Here is a 20,274-nt window from a genome sequence, read left to right as displayed (position 1 = left end):
GACATCTTAAGAATTAACATATAGGGGTACATTAAGAGTTCTTGGATAACTTGAGTATTCTCTTTACTTGTAAATCATTTAGAACTCTTTGATTGTGTATCATATTTTATCATCTTTTAATATGATGCAAAATATTATACATTGTCTTATATTTATCTTACATAGCTACAGTGGTGTCACTGGGGTTGGTGTCACCCAGTGCAGTAACTCATGACGTCACTGCCCCATTGACCTCCTCCCATTTCACATCATACAGAATCCTTAGCAATGGTTTTTGTTTTTGTTTTTTTTTTGCATTAATGTTACTAGTAAATTGTGATTCCCATATGCCACTGCTAATTGCTGACATAAACAACTAGCAAAATTAAACGTATACCTCCAAATTATAGTATCATATGCACAACCTAAATGTATTTACATATACATAGTGAAGATTTGGTTAAAATGTGACGTTTTTAAAGAAAACTTAAAAAAGAATTCATTTTTTTAAAAATAAAATTTTGAAATTTGAAATTTTAATTTAAAAAAATTCTGAGGGCTCTCCTTTCTCCTCCCACTGAGCTTCATCCCACTCCCACAATCTCTTAAATCATATTAAAAGGAAGCAGGTGAATGCAACAGCTTGTTTCTGGCAAAAAATTAGGTGTTTGAAGAGCAGTGGTGTCACCCCCTTTTAGGGTGTCACCTGATGCTGTCTGCATCCTCTGCACCTCCTAGTGATGCCACTGCATAGCTACTGTTTAGAGAGCCAACATGGACTAGGATTCTGGGAGATGATGATCTGAATCCCTGGAAATCTACTGGGTGAGTTACTGTCTCTCAGCATTGGAGGAGGGAAACTTCCCTTGAATTAGTATTACAAAAAACAAAAACAAAACAAAACCCTAGCACAAGATCACCAAAACTCAGAGCTGACCTGAAGGCAGATAAGAGCACTTTATCATAAGTTGCTAGTACAGCTTACAAGATCATGATTTTGTTTAGATTTGTTTTATAATATGACCTTTCTTATATTACTTGACATCTGTGGCAGTAATACAAAAATAAACATGTGCTGACTATACTGCTGCAGGGAGCTTGTTGTCACTAATGGGGCTCTGCTTCAGTCACACATAAAGGAAAGGGTGGCATTCAAGTTTCAGAGCAAAAAGAAAGGGGTGTACAGATGAGAGATATAACATTCTCTCAATCTGTTGCTTCTAGACATTTTTCCTTCAATTAAGCCATGGTCTCAGAAAAGTGGTTGACTATGACAAGCAGAGATGGGGTATAGAGATAAACAGCAGACAGAGATGAGGCACAGCTTTCTGCCCCACTAAATCTTTTTACTTCAAAAAACAAACCCACTCCTCACTTGACACATGGTAGGGTGGAACCCAGGGGTGTAGCTATAGGGAGTGGGGGGAATGAAGACATTGCCCAACAATAGCAATCCCCCCCAACAAAATTTTCCTTTACACTCCAAATTTTTAGCATTGCAAAAAGTAAAATACTGAAGATTGTTTAATGCTGTGCTTGCACTCCCTTGATAACTTGGCCTGCTCCATTACTTTGAATGTCTCGACTGGAGGGGGTGGTGGAATAGACCAGCAAGAAAAGCCTGCTTCCAGCTTGCAGGAGTGGCCTACAGATGCTGCAAGCCCCCAAGATGCCCAAAAGTTGTGCCAGTGCTCAGATGTAGGCCAACTTTTGGGTACTCCAGCGGCATGGCATTTATATGCTCACACCATTGGTGTGACTTGAAGCTGCCCATGGGCCACAAAGGGTGGAAAAAGTAGCCTTTTTGCCACCCCAAAAAGGAGCAGGTCACTGTTGCTTCTTTTTCAGCTGGCTGCAAGGCAGATTGTGGCCACAGCGTGTGGTTGCTGTGGCCCCAATCTGTCTTCAGAAGGGGTGGCTTCAGGGCCATCTATTTTGGTCCTGTATTTCTAGATGATCAATTGAGGTTTTAATTTCTGAAATGCCAGAAATTTGGAAACTGAAAGAAAATTTGGGGGGGAGGGGAATTCTGAGCCAAGATTCTCCCATCCTATACTTATGCATTTGGTTTTTGTAGCCTAGCTGTAGAATTTTGGATTTTCTCTATTGAATTTCATTGTATTAATTTATGTCAAATTTTCAAGTTTATCTGGGTACTTATAAATTCTGTTTTTCCAATGTGTTAGCTACTCGTCCCAGTTTTGTAACACCTGCAAACTTGATAAGATTCCCTCCACCTCATAATAATAATAATAATAATAATAATAATAATTTTTATTTATAGACCGCTATTCCGCAATGATCATAGCGGTGTACAGTAAAATTGCAAAACAATACAAAAAATTGCAAGGCCTCTCTCCCCCTCAAGATGGTGGTTGGAGGAGGGCTCTTTGTCTTCCAGGCCTGGCCTCTCTCCCCCTCAAGATGATGGTTGGAGGAGGGCTCTTTGTCTTCCAGGCCTGGCCTCTTTGATTTCATACAAGTCATCAATAAAAATGTTGAACAATAATGGCCCTAGGATAGAACCCTGAGTAACATCACTCAAAATCTCCTTACAGTTTGAATTACAGCCACTGATCACAACACTTTCAACATCATTTTCCAACCAATCATGGACCCATCTGATGATGTTTCCATCTATTCCATTTTTATTCAGTTTGCTAATCAAAATATTATGGGGGAATTTATGAAATGCTTTGCTGAAATCAAGATAAATGACATCCACATCATTCTCACCATCTACTGAACTAGTGACCCAATAAAAAATGAATATACAGTTGTAAAGTCGAAGGCTTTCATGGCCGGCATCCATAGTTTTTTGTGAGTTTTTCGGGCTATGTGGCCATGTTCCAGAAAAGTTTCTTCCTGACATTTCGCCAGCATCTGTGGCTGGCATCTTCAGAATATACAGTTGGTTTGGCAGGATTTGTTTCTAGGATTGCTTATTTCTATTTTGTCGGAACCATTGGTCTCTCTTGCCTGCCATCTGTAAATTTTGAGCCCTTGTTGCAACAGAAAGAGGTAAAAACAAATAGAGCAGAAAACAGATGTGATGGGTAATTGATGGCATGGGAAGTAACATATGTGCATCAATGTTTTCCTATCCGGAAGGTGTCAAAGCATCAGATGCCATTACCACTAATTTCAGGAGCACCAGTATCAGAAAAAAGACACTGAAGATGGCCCAGGACAGGCAAACTATGTTTGGAGAACAGGAAGAGAGAGTGAATGTAGTCGCATATATTAGATTTCTCAAAAGAAATAATGATGCATTTCACATTAACCTTCTTGTCATTGACATATTTCTTTCAAACTAGATCGCATTTGATCATATTAACTCTCCACACAGCCCACCTGGGTGTGTTTTCCCTTCCTTCATCTCCCCCTGGATCTGCCTAGACCTTGTTAAAATACAAATCATTGCTGGATTCAGTTTCCCCTATTAAAAACTGCTGATGAACAAAAGGACTCTTGGGCTGCATGCAGTCAATAATGGGCTGCAACATACTGTATTACTTCTAATGCTAGTTACATTAGTCACAGTGGCATTTAAGCATGTTCCAATGCACTTTCTTTTAATTTTTATACTACATTTTCTTTCTATCATACACACAGCCAGTTACAACAGTACTTAATCTTTAATGAGACACTATAAAACTACTGCTCAGCAGAACTAAAACTTTGTACAGTACTTTCATTTCATCATTTTTTGGTTTTCCTTCACATACAAAAGACAAATTCAGAGACTCAGACTAGGAGATCCTATTTTAATTCAAACATCCTTTACATTGTAATGTTTACACACAGGAAAAAGCAATGTGTTTCTTTAGACTGTCATTCTACAATCACCTGGTATAATTGTCTTTAAAAAACAGAATAACAAAAAGTAATGATAGCCAGAGGCACAAGGGGGAAATGTACAAAAACAATGAATTTTTAAGTCTATTATTCATTTTATAATACTTTTAAAATTATCATTGACAACATGAGAAGGAGGATATACAGTATCTTTCTGAAATATGGAAACCCTTTCATTTCAGATCTTCTATGGCTGCCTCTGCACTGCAGAATTAATGCAGTTTGACACCGCTTTAACTGCTATGGCTCGATGCTATGTAAGTCTGGGGTATGTAGTTTTGTGAGATATTCAGACTTGTTTTGCAGAGAGCTCTGGTGCCGCAAATCCCAGGATTCCATAGGAGCCATGATAGCTAAAGCGATGTCAAACTGCATTAATTCTATAGAGTGACAGCAGCCTATAATTACATGGCAATTTTTGTTGTACGTTCAGCAGTGTCTGGGACTAAGTGGATTCAATAACAGCATATAGAAAGCAGAAATGGGTCAGTAGAAGTAGTGGGCATTTTTTAAAAGGTAACTCTTAATTGGTCCCAAGTACAGTGAAAAGATGTCCAGGATTCAGTCAGTGTGTGTGTTTTACTCTCAAGATGATGATCTGGTGAGATGCTTAAGAGATTTGTGCCACTTATTTTGAGTGATTGATGCTTAGATGAATTTGAGTGGGTGTTACACAGTTTGTTCTATGTCATGATTCAACTTTGTGCCCTTTGAAGCACTTTCACAAAAAAGGGCATCACTGCTGTTTTCCAGATGGATGCAAGAAGGTTATTATGTTTCAGCTTCAAAAGCATTTAAATAATGTATTCTCAGGTACTAAGATTTCAATTGTGTGGAAGTGAACATGTAAGAAATGAATTCATTTATCTGTCCCATCTATCCTGTGTGGGTGCTCCCAGGTGAGACTATTATTACACAATTACCTTGTCTTAGTCATGGAATCTTAGAGGGAGGTTGAGATCACACACTCTGTCTAAAGATTTCCCCACCATTTTTTCCTTACACTTTCAGCCAAAAGAATGCATTAAAAAGGAAACAGTGAAATTCTTGCACAAAGACTTTTGATAGCAAGGTCAAGAAGTGGTTCAGCAAAGGACATACGGACATTTTGTATTATGTGTGTGTGCACATGTGTATGCCTTCATGTCACCTGTTGATGTATGGTGACACCATGAATTTCCTAGGCAAGGAATACTCAGAGGTTGTTTTGCCAGTTCCTTCCTCTGAAACATAGCCTAGAGCACCTGGTATTCACTGACAGTCTCCTATCAAAGTGCTAACCAGGGCTGATCCTGTTTAGCTTCCAGATCAGATGGTACCTTCAGGGTATTTAAGCCACTTTTAGTACCATACTTTATCACACATTTTGGCCACCAGTTGTTTTGGACTTCTCCCCCAAAAGCCCCAACCAGCATGGCCAATGGTAACAGACTTTGGAACTTGTAACCCAAAATATCTGGAGAGCCAACAGAACCCCCATACCTGTTTTAACTTATATATACACTAGGCTGGAAAGGAGTGATTCCTCCAAGTTTGAGATTCAGACTCAGGTCTCCACATCCAAGTTCAAAATAATGCCAATACTTATGGATTTATTTATCCCCCCCTCCAACCCTTGGTTCTCCAAGTGCTTTAGACTTCAGCAATCCCTTACCATTGACCATGCTGTGAGGGCTTCTGGATATTGTAATTTCAAATATCTACAGGGACCAAGGTTGGGAACCACTCCACTACTTTGATTTCAGGAGTCTTTGAGCAGTACAAAGAAAAAGAAAAGAAAATAGGGCATGGAATGGCAAGCAATTATCTGCCAAGTTCCTTAAAGACACATTATTAATGGGATACAACTCCCTTCAATTTTTTAAAAATCTATCTATACCCTGCTATAGCTAGGTTCAGCTATAACCTAGCCTTTAACAAAACATAAGTATCTCTTACTTCAAGAATTACATACCCCTTCTCTGTTCATCACTGATACAGTTCCTCTCCCCTCCCTCTGTTTCCTTTACAGTATATGATACTTCCTGTTTTTATAGAATGGCTTTAGATTCTGGGTCTTAAACAGGCCTGGATCTCTCTGTAAATGCCCCCAAATGGGCAGTTTGCATTCTGAGACACTTTGGGTGGTGGAACTGACCATTCCTTGCCCCCCTCATTTTTTAAATGGCTGGTGAAGAGGCTCCAGGTGTCATCGGGGTATGGGTAAACAGACCTGGAAGGCAGCTTGCAATCTGTAGGGTGTACTTTGGCTACCTCTCTCCCCAAATTTGAAGTTGTAAGTTCTTGAGGTAGGGACTTGTTTTCAGAATCATAAAACTGGAGTTGGGAAAGATCACAAGGGTCATCCATTCTAACCCCTTGCCATGCAGGAACGCACAATCAAAGCACCTCTGACAGATGGCCATCCAGCCTCTGTTTAAAGACCTCCAAAGAAGGTCCACCACTCTCCAAGGGAATGTTGAACATCTCTTACTGTCTGGAAGTTTTCCTAATGTTCAGGGGGAATCTTTTTCCCCGTAGCTTGAATCTATTGTTCCATGTCCTAGTCTCTAGAGCAACAGAAAACAAGTTTGCTCCTTCTTCCATATGACATTGTTTCAAAGATTTAAACATGGTTATCATGCCCCTATTAACCTTCCCTTCCCCATGCTAAAAATATATTGCTTCCTCATAGGACATGGTTTCCAGAACTTTCATATTAATGCTAAGGCTAATGCTAATAAGATGATGGTGAAGTTGAGAAAAATTACAGAATTTTTCTAAATACAGACTCTCCTATAAACATACCTTTACCAATAAGATGGGTAAACATTCTTCATTGCAAACAACATTAATGTACTGCTCTTTGTCCCCAGTCCCAACTCAACCAAAAAGGTGAGCAGCCTTTGCCTACATTGAGATTAGACCATCTTAACTGACAACAGAAGTAATATATGGTACATAATGTAAGCCTGTGGCTCCAAAGTTATCCCTTTTTTAATCATATATGATTTTAAACATATTTGTCTGATGAAGCTTCAGAAGCTTGCGTGATGTATTTTATGCATTTTGGTTGTGCAATAGAGTTATCATTCTTTTTGTGGATTATGGAGGTTAGTAATGCTTCATACTTCTTTTAAACAAATGAATCAACCCATCATGAAACATTTGTGTATAGCTGAATTTATGCAAGGGAAAGAATTCAAAGAAGAACATGGGGAAATAATATGTAAATAGTTATAGTAAACTAAAATGAAAAGAGAACTTTATTTTTCTTTTATATATCAACAACGCTCAGGGAATAGAGGCAAGGAAGTCATTTTATTAGCTTGGCTTATAGAAGTTTAATATGAGATTGTATTGTATATGGAAAATATTTCTATAGATATATTTGTCTTTGTCTGGAATTTGTCTATGTTTTTACTATTTGTATTCATTTTTGTTCAGTTTGGTTTTGTTAACAATAAAATATACAATAAAAATATATATATCTGTCTACAGGTGTCTCTGTGTGTGCTTAATTTGGTTGAAACTACCAGGCAGCTTTTTTATAGACAGCATCTGTTATTTGGGTGACACATTAAACAACAAATTGGAGCTGCTCCATATGAAAAATATGTAGAAAGATCTTGTAGCACGTTTGAGACTAACTGAAAGAAAGAAGTTGACGGTATGAAGTTTCACAGACATAAGTCTACTTCCTCAGATGCATTTGGAGGAATGAAAGTCTAAGAAAGCTCATACTGACAAGTCCCAAAGGTGCTACAAGATCTCTCTACATACTGACTCTATGATTCTACAGACTAACACAGCTATATCTTTGAATTCTACCATATGAAAAATATTTGTTGTTTTAAACAGAACCAAACTCAAGCCAGCTCTTCCTCTCTCTTTCCTACATCAGCACTGTGGATGCAACACTATCGTTTCTCTGTGCCCAATTCTCCCTCTGGCTGCAAGAAAGAGAGGAGCGCTTAGGCAGGGGTAGGCAACCTACGGCCCGCGGGCCGGATCCGGCCCCGCAAGGCCTTCCCAGCGGCCCCTGCGCAGTCCTGCGCCGCATTGCCGCCGATTGTCCCCGTTTTTCTGCCGCTCTGGGTGCCATTTTGTTTTTCAAAATGGCGGCCAAAGTCTCGCGTGACCTCAGGATGCAAAGGTCACGCGCGAGACTTTGTTGCCATTTTGAAAAACAAAATGGCGGCACCCATCTAGGAAGGCCCGGCAGCCCCTGGAGCACTCCAACAGGGCTCCAGGGGCTGCAGTGGCCTGCAGCAGGCTCCACCTCACCCTCCACCCTCCTCCTCCTCCTCCCTAAGAGCAGGGAAGGAGGAAAGGTAGAAGGGTGCAGAGCCAGGGAGAAAGGGAGCCAGAGCCGCAGTGAGGCAAGAGGTTGGTTCCTTGGGGGAGGGGTTAGCTGGGGTTCTTTGTGCAAACTTCCCTCTCAGCACCCTGTGCTTCTCTGGGTTGAAACTGTGTGCATGCTTGCTGCAGTTATTTTCAATTGCATTTTAGTAATTTCCTTGCTTGTAACTTTATTATTAGTATTATTATTATTATTACTACTTGCCCTGGGTGTTCTTTGTGCAATCCCCCTCTCAATGAGAAAGAGGAGGAGGAGGAGGGGAGAGACAGAGGGGGAGGAGGTGGAAGTGAGTCATTTCAGGTCTGGTCTTGGGTTTTTTTCATTAATTTTTAAATATATAAACACTTATTTTGTTTTTTTCATTTTTTTATTGCTTTTATTGTATTTCTTTCTTTTATTATGATTTTATTTCATTTCATTATTTTTTTATTATGAAGGTGAGACGACTTTCCAAAGTGCTGTAACAAAGGTCTGCTGTAACAATGATAGTGGTGATGATGATGATGATGATGCTTCGGTAGAAGCTCCACCCCTGGCATGTGGCTCCGCCCCAGAGGGTGGAAGCTCCACCCCTGGTATGCGGCTCCGCCCCCAGAGGGTTGAAGCTCCACCCCCCGGCTTCAGCCCCCCAGTTGTCTGAGGGACAGCAACCTGGCCCCCCCGACTCAAAAAGGTTGCCTACCCCTGGCTTATGGTGTATTCATTGAGATAGGATGCTGTGCTGTCTTGAAGGGGACGATGATGCAGAGAAGAGACTCAGCCTCTTTCAATCCAGAATGAAAGCTTTCCAAATTTCCCCCAGTCTTTTCCTTTCCAAGTTCTTTCCTAACATTTCTGCCTCCCCAACTCTCTCCTCTCTCTTTCTCTCTTGCGTGTAATCTTCCTGCAAAGTTATGTCCAGCCCAGGAGGAGGTCTACCTCTGTAGATAAAGCTGGACCAGTGAGCCTCAGAGAGAAGCGAAGTCCCAAGCCCATCCTTGATTGATAGCCACATTTCTCATTTTCTCATGATTGGGGGAATTGGGCATAGAGAAACAATACTGCTGCATCCACAGTGTTGATGTAGAAAAGAGAGAGGAAGAGCAGGCCTGAGTTTGGTTGCTGTTTAAAGCAACAACTATTTCTCATATGTTAGAATTTAAAGATATAGCCGTGGGACAAGGCAAGGGATCACATTGGTGTTTCTCATGAAAAGGTAAAGGGAATATGTGGGTTGGGTCACAGAACTGAGAGGTGGACTGCAGAATGTTGGCCCCACTTTAACTGCCAGGGCTCCATCTGGAGCCCTGGCAGTTAAAGTGGAGTCAATCCTGATTACTTCTGCAGTGCGGATGCAATCAGAGCGAGAGATCAAGGAGTGCCTTGAAGGCTTTGGCTTCAGAGTGTCATTAACAATGATGGATGGACCACCGCCTCCGGGTGTCAGGTTAGATAAACACTTGGCGCAGTTGGTCAGTTTCACAGCAACTTTCCCCCCCAAAGTTCCTCCCTCCATTCCTCCCACCTCCTTCCTCCTGCTTTCCAAAAAAATCCCTTTTGCACAAGGGAGCTGGATCAGAGGCAGGAGCAGCCGCTGCCTTCTCCGCTTGGACGCTTGCTTGGAGGGTGTCTGGGGGTAAGTCTCCTCTGGTGGGTGAAAGAGGGGCGATCCAGGCGGCTGGAGGGGGAGGCCAGGCAGCTGAAGAGCCCACTGGAGCCCAGGTTCCCCACTGCAAAACAGGGAGCCTCTCTGTGCCCTGCCTGGGTTTCCCCCTTCCCTCCCTCTTCTCCTCCTCTCTGCAAGGTTCTGGGACTTTCTTCCTTCTCCACTTAGGACACAATGCATCAGAAACCAATTTGGATAACTGGGGGAAAACTCATTCTGGAAGCCTGGAGACCAAAACAAAAAGAGTAATTCCCCCCCCCCCCCCCAAGGTTTCTCCTTGTGTCTCAAAAAGGGATGAGTTGACCTCTCTGGTGACTTGGTCCAAACTGCCCTTGGAAAGCAATCCCCATCATCCCCAATATCTTGTGCCATGGAGATCCACCACCCATTAGTTTCCTCAAACTAGTTGGGTGTAGTTGGTTTCCAACAAGTGTGTGTGTTTGTGTGTGTGTTTTACTGCTGTTAGGTCAGCCTTGGATCTCCTGAAATCTTTCCTCAGCTTGTTGTTGTTGTTGTTGTTGTTGTTGTTGTTGTTGTTGTTAGAAACCAACTTTGTCTTTTTAAAAAGAAGGCAGGGGCACTTCCAATTTTTTGCAAAGGAATGAAAGGGCGAGAGGCCAAGATTTGTGGCTCCTGGGATGTGAAAGGGGGCTTCCTTTTGTAAACCTTTCCTGAGAAAACCCACGCAGCGCCATCTGAACTCTGGAAAGTTCAGGCTCTACGAATTTTTTTTAGTGCCCTTAATGGGATTGAACAGCATGTGGCCCTCCTGAAGTGATGGAAACTGTAACAGCACATGTAAAATCCACCACTGGCCCATAGATTATGAGATTATATGAGCTAGGAAAGATAGTTTGTAGGTTCCAATGAATTAATTATTTTTAAAACACGATGTTACATTATATTAGCAAGTTGCAGGCATGGGGGAGGACAAAACAAAACCCATTTTAAAATGCATCCAAAGTGTTCCTTTGTAGCCAACTGTTGCCTGGGTGGAGGTTTACAGCCCAAGAGATGCTTCAGAACTTACTTGTATCAAGACTTTTATGGAAAAAAATTGGCTTCAAGGTAGTGGTTCCCAAGTGAGGGTTTTGACTGTGAGGTTATAGAGAAAGTATTACAAAGAAAGAATATTGTAAGAGTCCCAGCAGTGAGCAAAATGGAAAAGGGTGTGAAGGTTGTCATTCTGTAGCATCCTGTCTATTGAGTGCCATTCATTATTTTTTATTGGTTTCATTGATATGCCACCTCTCGTCCAGTAATGTTTATAGTCCACAGCAGCCTGTGAGGTAGGCCAGGGAGAGAGGGAAAGTGAGCATGAGGGAGACCTAAGGACTCCCAGTGAGTTTAAAGGGCTAGTGGGAACCTGAACCCGGATCTCCCAAATAACCTAATCCAACCATTAGTACACTTGCTGTCTGTTTAGCATGTTGTTGTTATGTGCCTTCAAGTCATATGGAGAATCTAAGGTGAACCTATTGTGGGTTTTCTTGGCAAGGTTCTTCAGAGGAGGTTTGCCACTGCCATCCTCTGTGAGAGTGTGACTTGCCTAAGGCCACCTTGTGGGTTTCCATGGCAAAGCGAGGATTCGAATCCTGGTCTCTCAGTGGCCTAGTTCAACATTCAGACTGCATCAGGCTGGATGCATCAAATACAAAAGTGAGTCTTAGGCTACTGGTGACTTAATGGTGATATTTGGGAGCTCTGGGGGCTCCTTTAGACATAAGTCAAGAAGTACTGCTGTTTGTTTCTATACTTCGTGGGCTTATTTAAAATATCTAAATGATGTTTCTGCTGTCCTGGACTGTTTTCTGGCAATTTCTAGCACCAGTTGCATGGTTTTATTCCCACCTTAAGTAGATTTCTCTAATTTCCTACCATATTGGAACACAAAACATCCCTCTCTTCTCAGTTGTCTCACTTAAAATAATAATATAGAGTTTTTGCACTATAATCCCAGAAATTAAAAATAATTCATAGAGAAGGAATGTGCTCTTTGAACCATAAGGCAACCTCAGCAAAATATCATGTTTGTTTTTGTTTTTTTTAAATGCTGGAAGAACCCTGGTAAAGATCAAAGAAATATTCACAAGGAGCCCCCACCCTAGAATGAAACAAGTGGACACATGCATGACAAAAATCAGCAAAAACATACAGTCTTCAAGAAGCCATACTGTATCATAAGAACGTGTATGGACCAACTGCCTTAAAGGACATAGTTGAAAGAGTTCTCCCATACCTCCTTACGCCACACCTTGTTCCATAGCTGTGCCAGTGGCTTTCAGGCATAGCTCCTTTATCTGGCCAGGAGCCATGCAGTTCTTCTTCTCCTCAGCTAGGGTTGCCAGGGATAGGGCTCCTGTCCCTTTAATGGTTGTGTAGAAGACAAAGTTTCAGTAAGAGATGCACCTGCTGAATTCCTGCTTCTATCCAACCATGAAAGAGACAGGAACAAGGTCCCTTATTTCACCTGACAACCGTAACCTCAGCTCATGTGTACAAGGACAGCAGACAGATTTGGCCAACTCTTGGGGCTGGAGGAGGGAATGCTTCCAGGAGCCTCGGGGTGCTAGGACAGAAAAAGCAGTCTTCACCCCACCAAAAGTTCTTCCACTAGTCTTCCTGAATTTCAGTTAAAGTCTAGACACATTACCCTTGGAAGAAGTTTGCAGTTTGTATTTGCTTGGCTTTATCTCTCTGAACCTTATTATAAGAGAGATTTATTTTTTTTACCACCACATCTCACGCTATTTTACATTGTGAGTAAAGCAGGCAGGACATAAGTTAAGTTTAGGCAAGCCATTCCCAAGGGAGTATTTCTATTATAATATGTCCTGATTTTCTCCTGGGATGGCACCCATAGTATTGACTCACCTTGTCAGATAGTTGTACAGGTTGCAAGAAAATGGATGTGAAGGTGTTTGAACTGTTGAAAGAGCTACCTAAATTCTAAGTAGCAGCATTATAGGAGTCTGGATCATTGTGCCATCAAGAAGATGAGCTTTTAACCTCACAGTCTGCTTCTCATCTCACTTTCATTGTCATAAAAAGTAGTCTTTTGACGGGAACTTCTCCCAGTTGCCATGTCTGAGGAGGAGAAAAAAGGGAAATTAGATGAGTGGGACTGCAACAGGCCCTTTAATATTTGGCATTGGCTGTCTTAGAGTGGCTGACTATACCACTTTACACTTCTGATTTTGGATACAGGGATGAATCTTTGCACCTGAAAAAAAGGATTATTTTTGTTGTTGTTTGGGAGCCTATGTGTCCGAGTACCATCCCCATCCTCACACAATTACATCCTTTGGGCTACTAATATAATAGTTGGACTTCAAACCACATGTAATAAACAAAAGACCTCTGGTACTTCTTATATCTTCTCCTTCTCCTCTTTTATGAAACCTTTCAAAACTCTTTCCTGAAACAATAGAGCTGAGCAGACACCATGTCTAACATGGATGTTAACCACTTTGGGCTTAGGAATGCACCTGGAGGAAGCCAGCAGGTGTTGGAAAGCATAAGTGTAGCATGACTCATCCCTAAAGCATGACATTCAGAATGACTGACAACTTCACCAGGAGGACAGCAAATAGAAGCTGACAGCCTACAGATGAATGGGAGTCATTTAAAAAGACAGTTGTAATATACCCCCCCCTCTCTGTCACACACACACAGCATTTATAGAGACTCTGTCTCTAGGATCAGGGCCTAAATATCCTGAAGATAATATCCCTTTTGATGTTAGAAGCTAAACAGGGATAACTATGCTTAGTATTGCATGGGAATACCATGAATACAAGGTATTGAAGGTTATATTTCAGATGAAGACAGTGACAAACCACTCTGAGTATTCCTTATCTAAGAAAACCCTATGAAATCCTATATCTGTGCATTGGATATTTGTTGCCTAAATGTAGAATTTTGCATTTTAATAGGTATAGAATGAAGGGTGCTTGGCTCTGCAGTGCTACATGTGAAAATGACCTTGGGTTTATTGTGGATCATAAATTGGTCGTGTGTTGGGGGTGCATAGATTGTGTCATTGTGCATAGGAGGAGGTTGAACATGATGGCCCCTGAGGTCTCTTTCAACTCTATGGCCCGTTACAGACAGGCGTAAAATACGTCCTGGGGACGTACTAGGGTCTGGGAAAGTGCGTGCCTTACGCACGCACCTAACCCTAGTACGTCCCCAGGACGTACAAAATGGCAGCGCCCTATACACATAGAGGCCGCCATTATGACGTCACGAACGGGCTGCCTCCAAACGGGGCGGTGTGGACGTGACGTCTTTGCGCCGTGCGAGGGCACATAGAGCACCCTTTCCATGGTACTAGAAGGAGCTCCTTCTGCACCCAAAGGGGCAGCCTGTAATGCGCCCAAGATTCCGTAAATTCATGGGGTTGCCATAAATTGATAGGCACACACACACAGCCAATTTACTGACTGCTTAGGAAAAGTAATCTGAATATGGCCACTGTAATATGGGGAAGATTTAAAAAAATCCAATCTCTGTTGAAGATAACTGAATAAAAATAAAACAAACCACAGCAAACACATAAGATTTATATATAGTGAATCATGGTGGGGTGGGGGAATGGAATATGATTAACCAAGGCTGTGAAATAAATGGAAGAGCAGACTGTGTTGAAACTGGCAACTCAAAGTTGTCAGGCCTCAGGGCACTGACCAAAATCTGAAGGGATTGTTATGCTTTTCCAGTACTCCTGGCAGAGAGACAAATCTCAGAATGAGTGTCACTAGAGGAGAAGGCAATTAATTTGGTGAATGGGGTACATTTAAAGCAGGGCTGGGGAAAGTTTGGCCCCAGTTTTTATTTGTTAATAATTCAACATCCCTCCCATGCTTTCTAAAAGTCACAGAAGGACAATTACACCATGACCCCCCTTCCAGGCTCTTTTAGGCCCAGGAAAGGAAAGGTATTTAAATAAGAGACCAAAAGACAATGGCCTTTCATGCAAAACTGGCATCCTAGAGGATACTGAGAACCATTTAAAGGCGCGCGTGTGTGTGTGTATGGGTCTGGGGTGTAGTAGTGGTATGTGGCGATCTAAGTTCCAATGAGCAGGATGTGTGCTGCCCAACCCTGCTATAAAATATGGATACCTTCCATTTCCAAGTAGCACTGTGCAATATTGGTATCCCCAAAAGTCAGAGCTAGTGGAGGGAACTGGGGAGTGCGAGACAATGAGTGCATGGACCTGAGCCCATCATGTCATTTGGGAAAAGGCAAGGAGTGGAGTGTCAGTATTCTGATCTATGCGTCTCCTCATTTCATAAGCAGGAGCAGCTTAGAACCTGGAGAAGAAATCACACACCTCCTTTAGCATGGCCAACAAGCCTCCCACAAGCCCCTGCAGCAACACAGAACTTGGAGACACTTCCTATTGTGCTATAAGGAAGGCCACACAGATGTCAGTCTTAGTGACAATGACAGTAACTACTGCAGCTATTGGTTGCCCGTTGCTGCTTATTTAGCAGTTAACTTTCATTTGTTTCATCTTATTTTCCCGAGCTCTGTTTTATTTTGCTTAGCTCTTGACTGACATATGTACAGTTCTTGTTTTCCTCTTTCCTTTCCACCTCTTGGGCATAACAAGGACTTGCCCCCTACTCTTAAGGTTTGACCCTGAAATCTCAGGGAGAGGGAGGCTGATGACCCATAACCCTAATTGTACAGCTTGTCAAAGATTACAGCTGAGCTTACCAGGACAGGGAAAAGGCCTCTATTTTACCCTCATTCTCCTTAATCTTTTCCTGCTTCTGATACAGCTCAGCAGTCTCAGCTCCTTAATTTCCCCTCCCCCTCCATACTCTAGGGCCTGTATCCAATAATGTCATGGCACTAATTCATGATCCAATGTGCTAGCACTTAGATGGGCAACTGTAAATTGGGCAGAAGTCTTTCCCCATGACCCCCCCCCCCCCGCCATGGGCCACAGTGTCAATCCTGGCACCACTGAAAGAAGTTAATTTTACAGGTTTTGATGGAGTTTATAGTGAAACGGTATCCCAAATATCATTTTTGTGGTGTTTGGAGGTGCTTTTCATCTAAAAAATGTGCTGATTGGGTTCATTTAAAGTATTTGGGGAGATCTGGGGACTTTAGGGGTTTTCTGGAATGCCTTGAGGTCTGTAAACAGGGTCCTAGGACCATATGAGGCCTGCAGGCTGAGGTCTCCCCATCCTGTACTGGGAATTTGTACAAGGATAGAATTCAGTACCATTTGTCACTTGGATGACTATCCAAAGAGAGCATATATGTCTACACTGTTATGTGCACTGTTGTTTATACAATAGATAATCTTGCCTGAATCTACTCTCCATTGGGCTGCCAAAATATGTATCTCCATTTTTTTCCTGTCAAATGATGTGTGTGTGTCTGTGTTTATATATGCCTTCAGGTTATCTTAGGGGGAGCCCATAGTTTCTTAGCCAAGGAATCTTCAGAGGTGGTCTTGCCAGTTCCTTCCTCTGAAATATAGCCTACAGCACCAGTATTCTTTGGTGGTCTCCCATTCAAGTATTCACCAGGGTTTATCCTGCATTGCTTTCAAGATCAGAGGGGATCTGGTGTCTTTATACTCTTTGAGACAATCCTAAAGTGGATGCCTGTCTGCTCTAGGATCCAGGCCTAGCTCTGGTACCTACCTCCATGTTCTTACTCTTCCTGTCACTTTGTGCTTATATTCTAAATCGGCCCAGTCTGTGATCTTCACTTTTCTGTCCTTCCCTGCCTTATCCTCTTTTTTCCCTCAGAATATTCAGCCCTTTCACCATTTCTGTTTCTTATCTTTGAACGGACTTCTACAACAGCTCCATGTTGCCACCTCTCTTATAACCTTCAATCCACTCCTTAAAACCCACAATTTATGTGAAGCTCTTGGCTCAAATCCCTAGCTACCTTGCTGTAATGTAAATCATGCAGATGCAACATGCACCTGCAGCACCTTATTTATCCTTGGTTCTATTCCCTTTTGCTAGTGTTGTAGTCTCTCGAGCAGCAGAAAACAAGCTTACTTCATCTTCTATATGATATCCCTTCAAATATTTAAGGATAGCTCTCATGTCACCTTTCAGTTCTCTCTTCTCCAGGCTAAACATATCGAACTCCCTAAGCTGTTTCATATAAAGCTTGATTTTTCAGACTTTTGATCATCGTGGTTGCCTTTCTCTGGACACTTTGCAACTTGTTGATCTCCTTCATGGTACTGTAGTTAGGTCTATGGAAAGGTTCATTCCATATTTTGTAGCAAGGAAGAAGAATTATGCATTTATTTACACTATGTATGATATTTATATTGGCTGCCCTGTAACATAGTCGTCTGGGTGGTTCAAATTCCTAAATCAACAAGATCAGATATCCATGATCAAGAGACACTTTGGCCATGAAATGAATGGTTTATGCTGTAAGGAAATGTGACAATAACCCATGGTGTTCTGTGGGAAAAAGAACACTCATTGTCATGGGACAAAAGGAAAGCCCTTCAAATGGAAGCATCCCAATAAAAATGGCCTCTGGCATTTGTAGTGTTTGCATTTGTTGTTTTCTTCTGTTGGACAGTTCCCTAGTGAAGAAACATGTATGTGTGTGAGGAGGAAAGATGTTCTTTTCTGAGTCATTTTTCTTTGATTCTGCCCCATTTCTAACAATCTGAAAATTCAAAGAGGTGTGGTGTAGCATTGTGGAGACAAGAATCTTATCCAGGGTTCCAATGCCACATTTGTCTAATTACTTAAATAATGTCTTGTCCATAATATAGTATAATTTACTATGATATTTTGTATAATGATCTACTTTTTTGTATGCAGGAAAATTAAATGTGACTGGTTTGCATCACGGTGGTATTTTGTTCTGCTCTGATGAAAGAAAATTTCCTTTTAGAAAGGTTCATTTGGGCAGTGAAAATGCATGAAAACCCCTCAAGCAAATTGGAAATGAGCAGTGGTAGTTGATGGCTTCCATGCTAGCAAAATGTTGAATCTAATTTGGCTTTTAGTACCAGCTCCCATCTGATCATGGAAGCTAAGCAAGGTCAGCCCTACTTAGTACTTGGAAGGGAGACTTCCAAGGAATACCAGGTGCTGTAGGCTGTATTTCAGAGGAAGGAACTGGCAAATCACCTCTGAATATTTCTTGTCTAAGAAAACCTGATGAAATGCATGGGGTTGCCATAAGTTGTCAGGCATCTTGTGAGTAGTTCTAGATGTTGAATCTACACACAGAAGTAGTTCAGGACCCGGATAGCTCCTTTAATGTCCAGGTTAAGACCTGGAGTAGATTCACTATCCCACTGACATTGCAGCCACCAGCTGCCAGTGCAAGATAGTATATACCAGGGGTCGGCAAACGACAGCCTGTGGACTGGATCCAGCCCGCCGAGGCCTTGGGACCGGCCCCAGCCCGGTCCTGCAGCCGATTGCCACCCCTATCTCGGCAGCCCCAGGACAATCCCGCTTTTGGGGGGCCCCTGCCTGCCCCAGCCTGGTTCCCCCCAATCCCGGGACCATAGGCCTCTCGTGCGAGTGGCGGGGCCTTTGGCCTCTCGTGCGAGTGCGCGGGGCCTTTGGCCTCTCGCATGAGCGGCGGGGCCTTTGGCGGCGGGCAAGGGGGGCAAGCAGCGGGCAAGGGGGAGCAAGCGGGGGCAAGCAGTGGGCAAGGGGGACAAAGTGGAACAAGTGGGACAAGTGGCGGGCAAGGGGGGCAAGCGGCGAGCAAGGGGGGCAAGGGGGGCCAAGAAGCAGGCAAGCGGCGGGCAAGGGGGAGCAAGGGGGGCAATTGTCTATAGAAGTCTCAGAAACATGCATTTATATTAACATTTTTTAAAAAATCAGCAAATTTTTTCGCCGGGTCCTCAATTAAATAAAAAAAAAAAGCACCCATTTGAAAATTTTGTCCTACATTTGTCCTGGTTTGGAGGTCCTGACTTATGGCAACCCTACGTCCCCGCCACAGTTTCCGCGCCACTCCGGGCGCCATTTTGTGTTCTAAAATGGCGGCCGAAGTCTCGTGTGACCTTTCCCGTCGCAGGGCAGGACGGGAAAGGTTGCGCGAGACTTCACCGCCATTTTAGAACACAGTGCTGGGCCTGTAGGAGGCCTGTTGCGGTCGCCGGAGCCCTGCAGCAGGGCTCCAGCGGCCGCAGCGGGCCTATATTGTATATGTTCCCATTTTGTTTTTTACTTCAAAATATGATGTGTGCAGTGTATGTAGGAATTATTTTTTATTTATTTATTTAATTTTTTAAAAAATTATTTAATTATTTATTCTTTGGCTTTGGCCCCCAGCAACCCGGCCCCCGGCTCAAAAAGGTTGCCTACCCCTGGTATATACAGTACTGATTCACCCTTCAAAAGTATCAGTAAATCCACATTTGATTATACTCTCTATGATACTCTAGACTCAAGAGTTTGCTCTAGATTCCATATTTTTAACCACCTGCTAACTTAACCAGTCTGGAACAGTAATTAATAATAATAATAATAATAATAATAATAATAATAATAATAATAATAATAATAATAATTATTATTTTATTTATATTTTCCCACCTCTCCCTGGTGCATAGAGGTGGGATTACAATCCAATATAAAAATATAGACAAAAAACCCAACAATAAAATACATAGTTAACAATTAAAAACGAAGCATTAAAAGTGGTGGTGTGATGGGAAAACTCCAATTCTAATCAAGGCGATCGAATAGTGTTTCTTATATGAAGTTGGGTGGATAAGCTCACTGGAAGAGATCTGTCTTAACTGCCCTCTTGAAAGCCTCCAAGGAGGTAGCGAGATGGATCTCTTCTGGGAGATTGTTCCACAATTTTGGAGCGACTGTGGTATATGCTCTTTGGGAAGTTGAAATTAGTCTGGTCATTTGTAATTCCAGCAAATTCTTCCCAAATGTCCTGAGAGTGCGGGGCGGATTATGTAGGGAGAGTCGTTTCCACAAGTAAATCTGCTCCAAGCCATATAGGGCTTTAAAAGTAATAACCAACACCTTGTATTGGGCCCGGAAGCTAACAGGCAGCCAGTGAAGATCTTTTAGGATAGGTGTTATATGGTCAAACTTTGAAGAACCGGTGACCAGTCTGGCTGCCATATTTTGGACTAGTTGAAGCTTCCGAACTTGGTACAAGGGTAGCCCCATGTAGAACGCATTACAGAAATCAAGATGAGACATTACCAGAGCATGTACCACTGCTTCAAGTTGGTACAAAGCGCTCCTGGCTGTCGCATCTACTTGAGATGACAACTGTAGAGACAGGTCCAGGAGTACTCCCAAACTGTGAACTTCTTCTTTTAGGACTCGATTTTTGGTAGTGACCCAGTGTTCCTGTTATTTTATACTATTGTTTTAATGTCTTTTTGGTTTTATCTGTTTTTAGTATTACTATGTTTTCATATTGAGGGGGATAGCGGTTTTTAGAA

The 20,274-nt window shown here is 42.3% G+C and overlaps 1 protein-coding gene across 3 annotated transcripts in view; it reads left to right on the top strand.

Moving 5' to 3' along the window:
- Positions 1–9,703: 9,703 nt before the first annotated feature.
- FBLN2 (fibulin 2) overlaps positions 9,704–20,274 on the top strand; it is a 208,492-nt gene continuing 197,921 nt past the window's right edge. The window contains exon 1 of one of the 3 annotated variants that reach the window (XM_042452149.1): positions 9,704–9,794. The gene's annotated coding sequence lies outside the window, so the exon portion shown is untranslated. The remainder of the gene's footprint in view (positions 9,795–20,274) is intronic. The other 2 variants (XM_042452150.1, XM_042452151.1) reach the window with 2 other exon arrangements.

Source organism: Sceloporus undulatus, chromosome 2 (genome assembly GCF_019175285.1).
Source record: "Sceloporus undulatus isolate JIND9_A2432 ecotype Alabama chromosome 2, SceUnd_v1.1, whole genome shotgun sequence".
Classification (NCBI taxonomy): Eukaryota; Metazoa; Chordata; class Lepidosauria; order Squamata; family Phrynosomatidae; genus Sceloporus; species Sceloporus undulatus.
The sequence above is the reverse complement of the archived record's forward strand: the minus strand, read 5'-3'. Positions and strand labels throughout refer to the sequence as shown.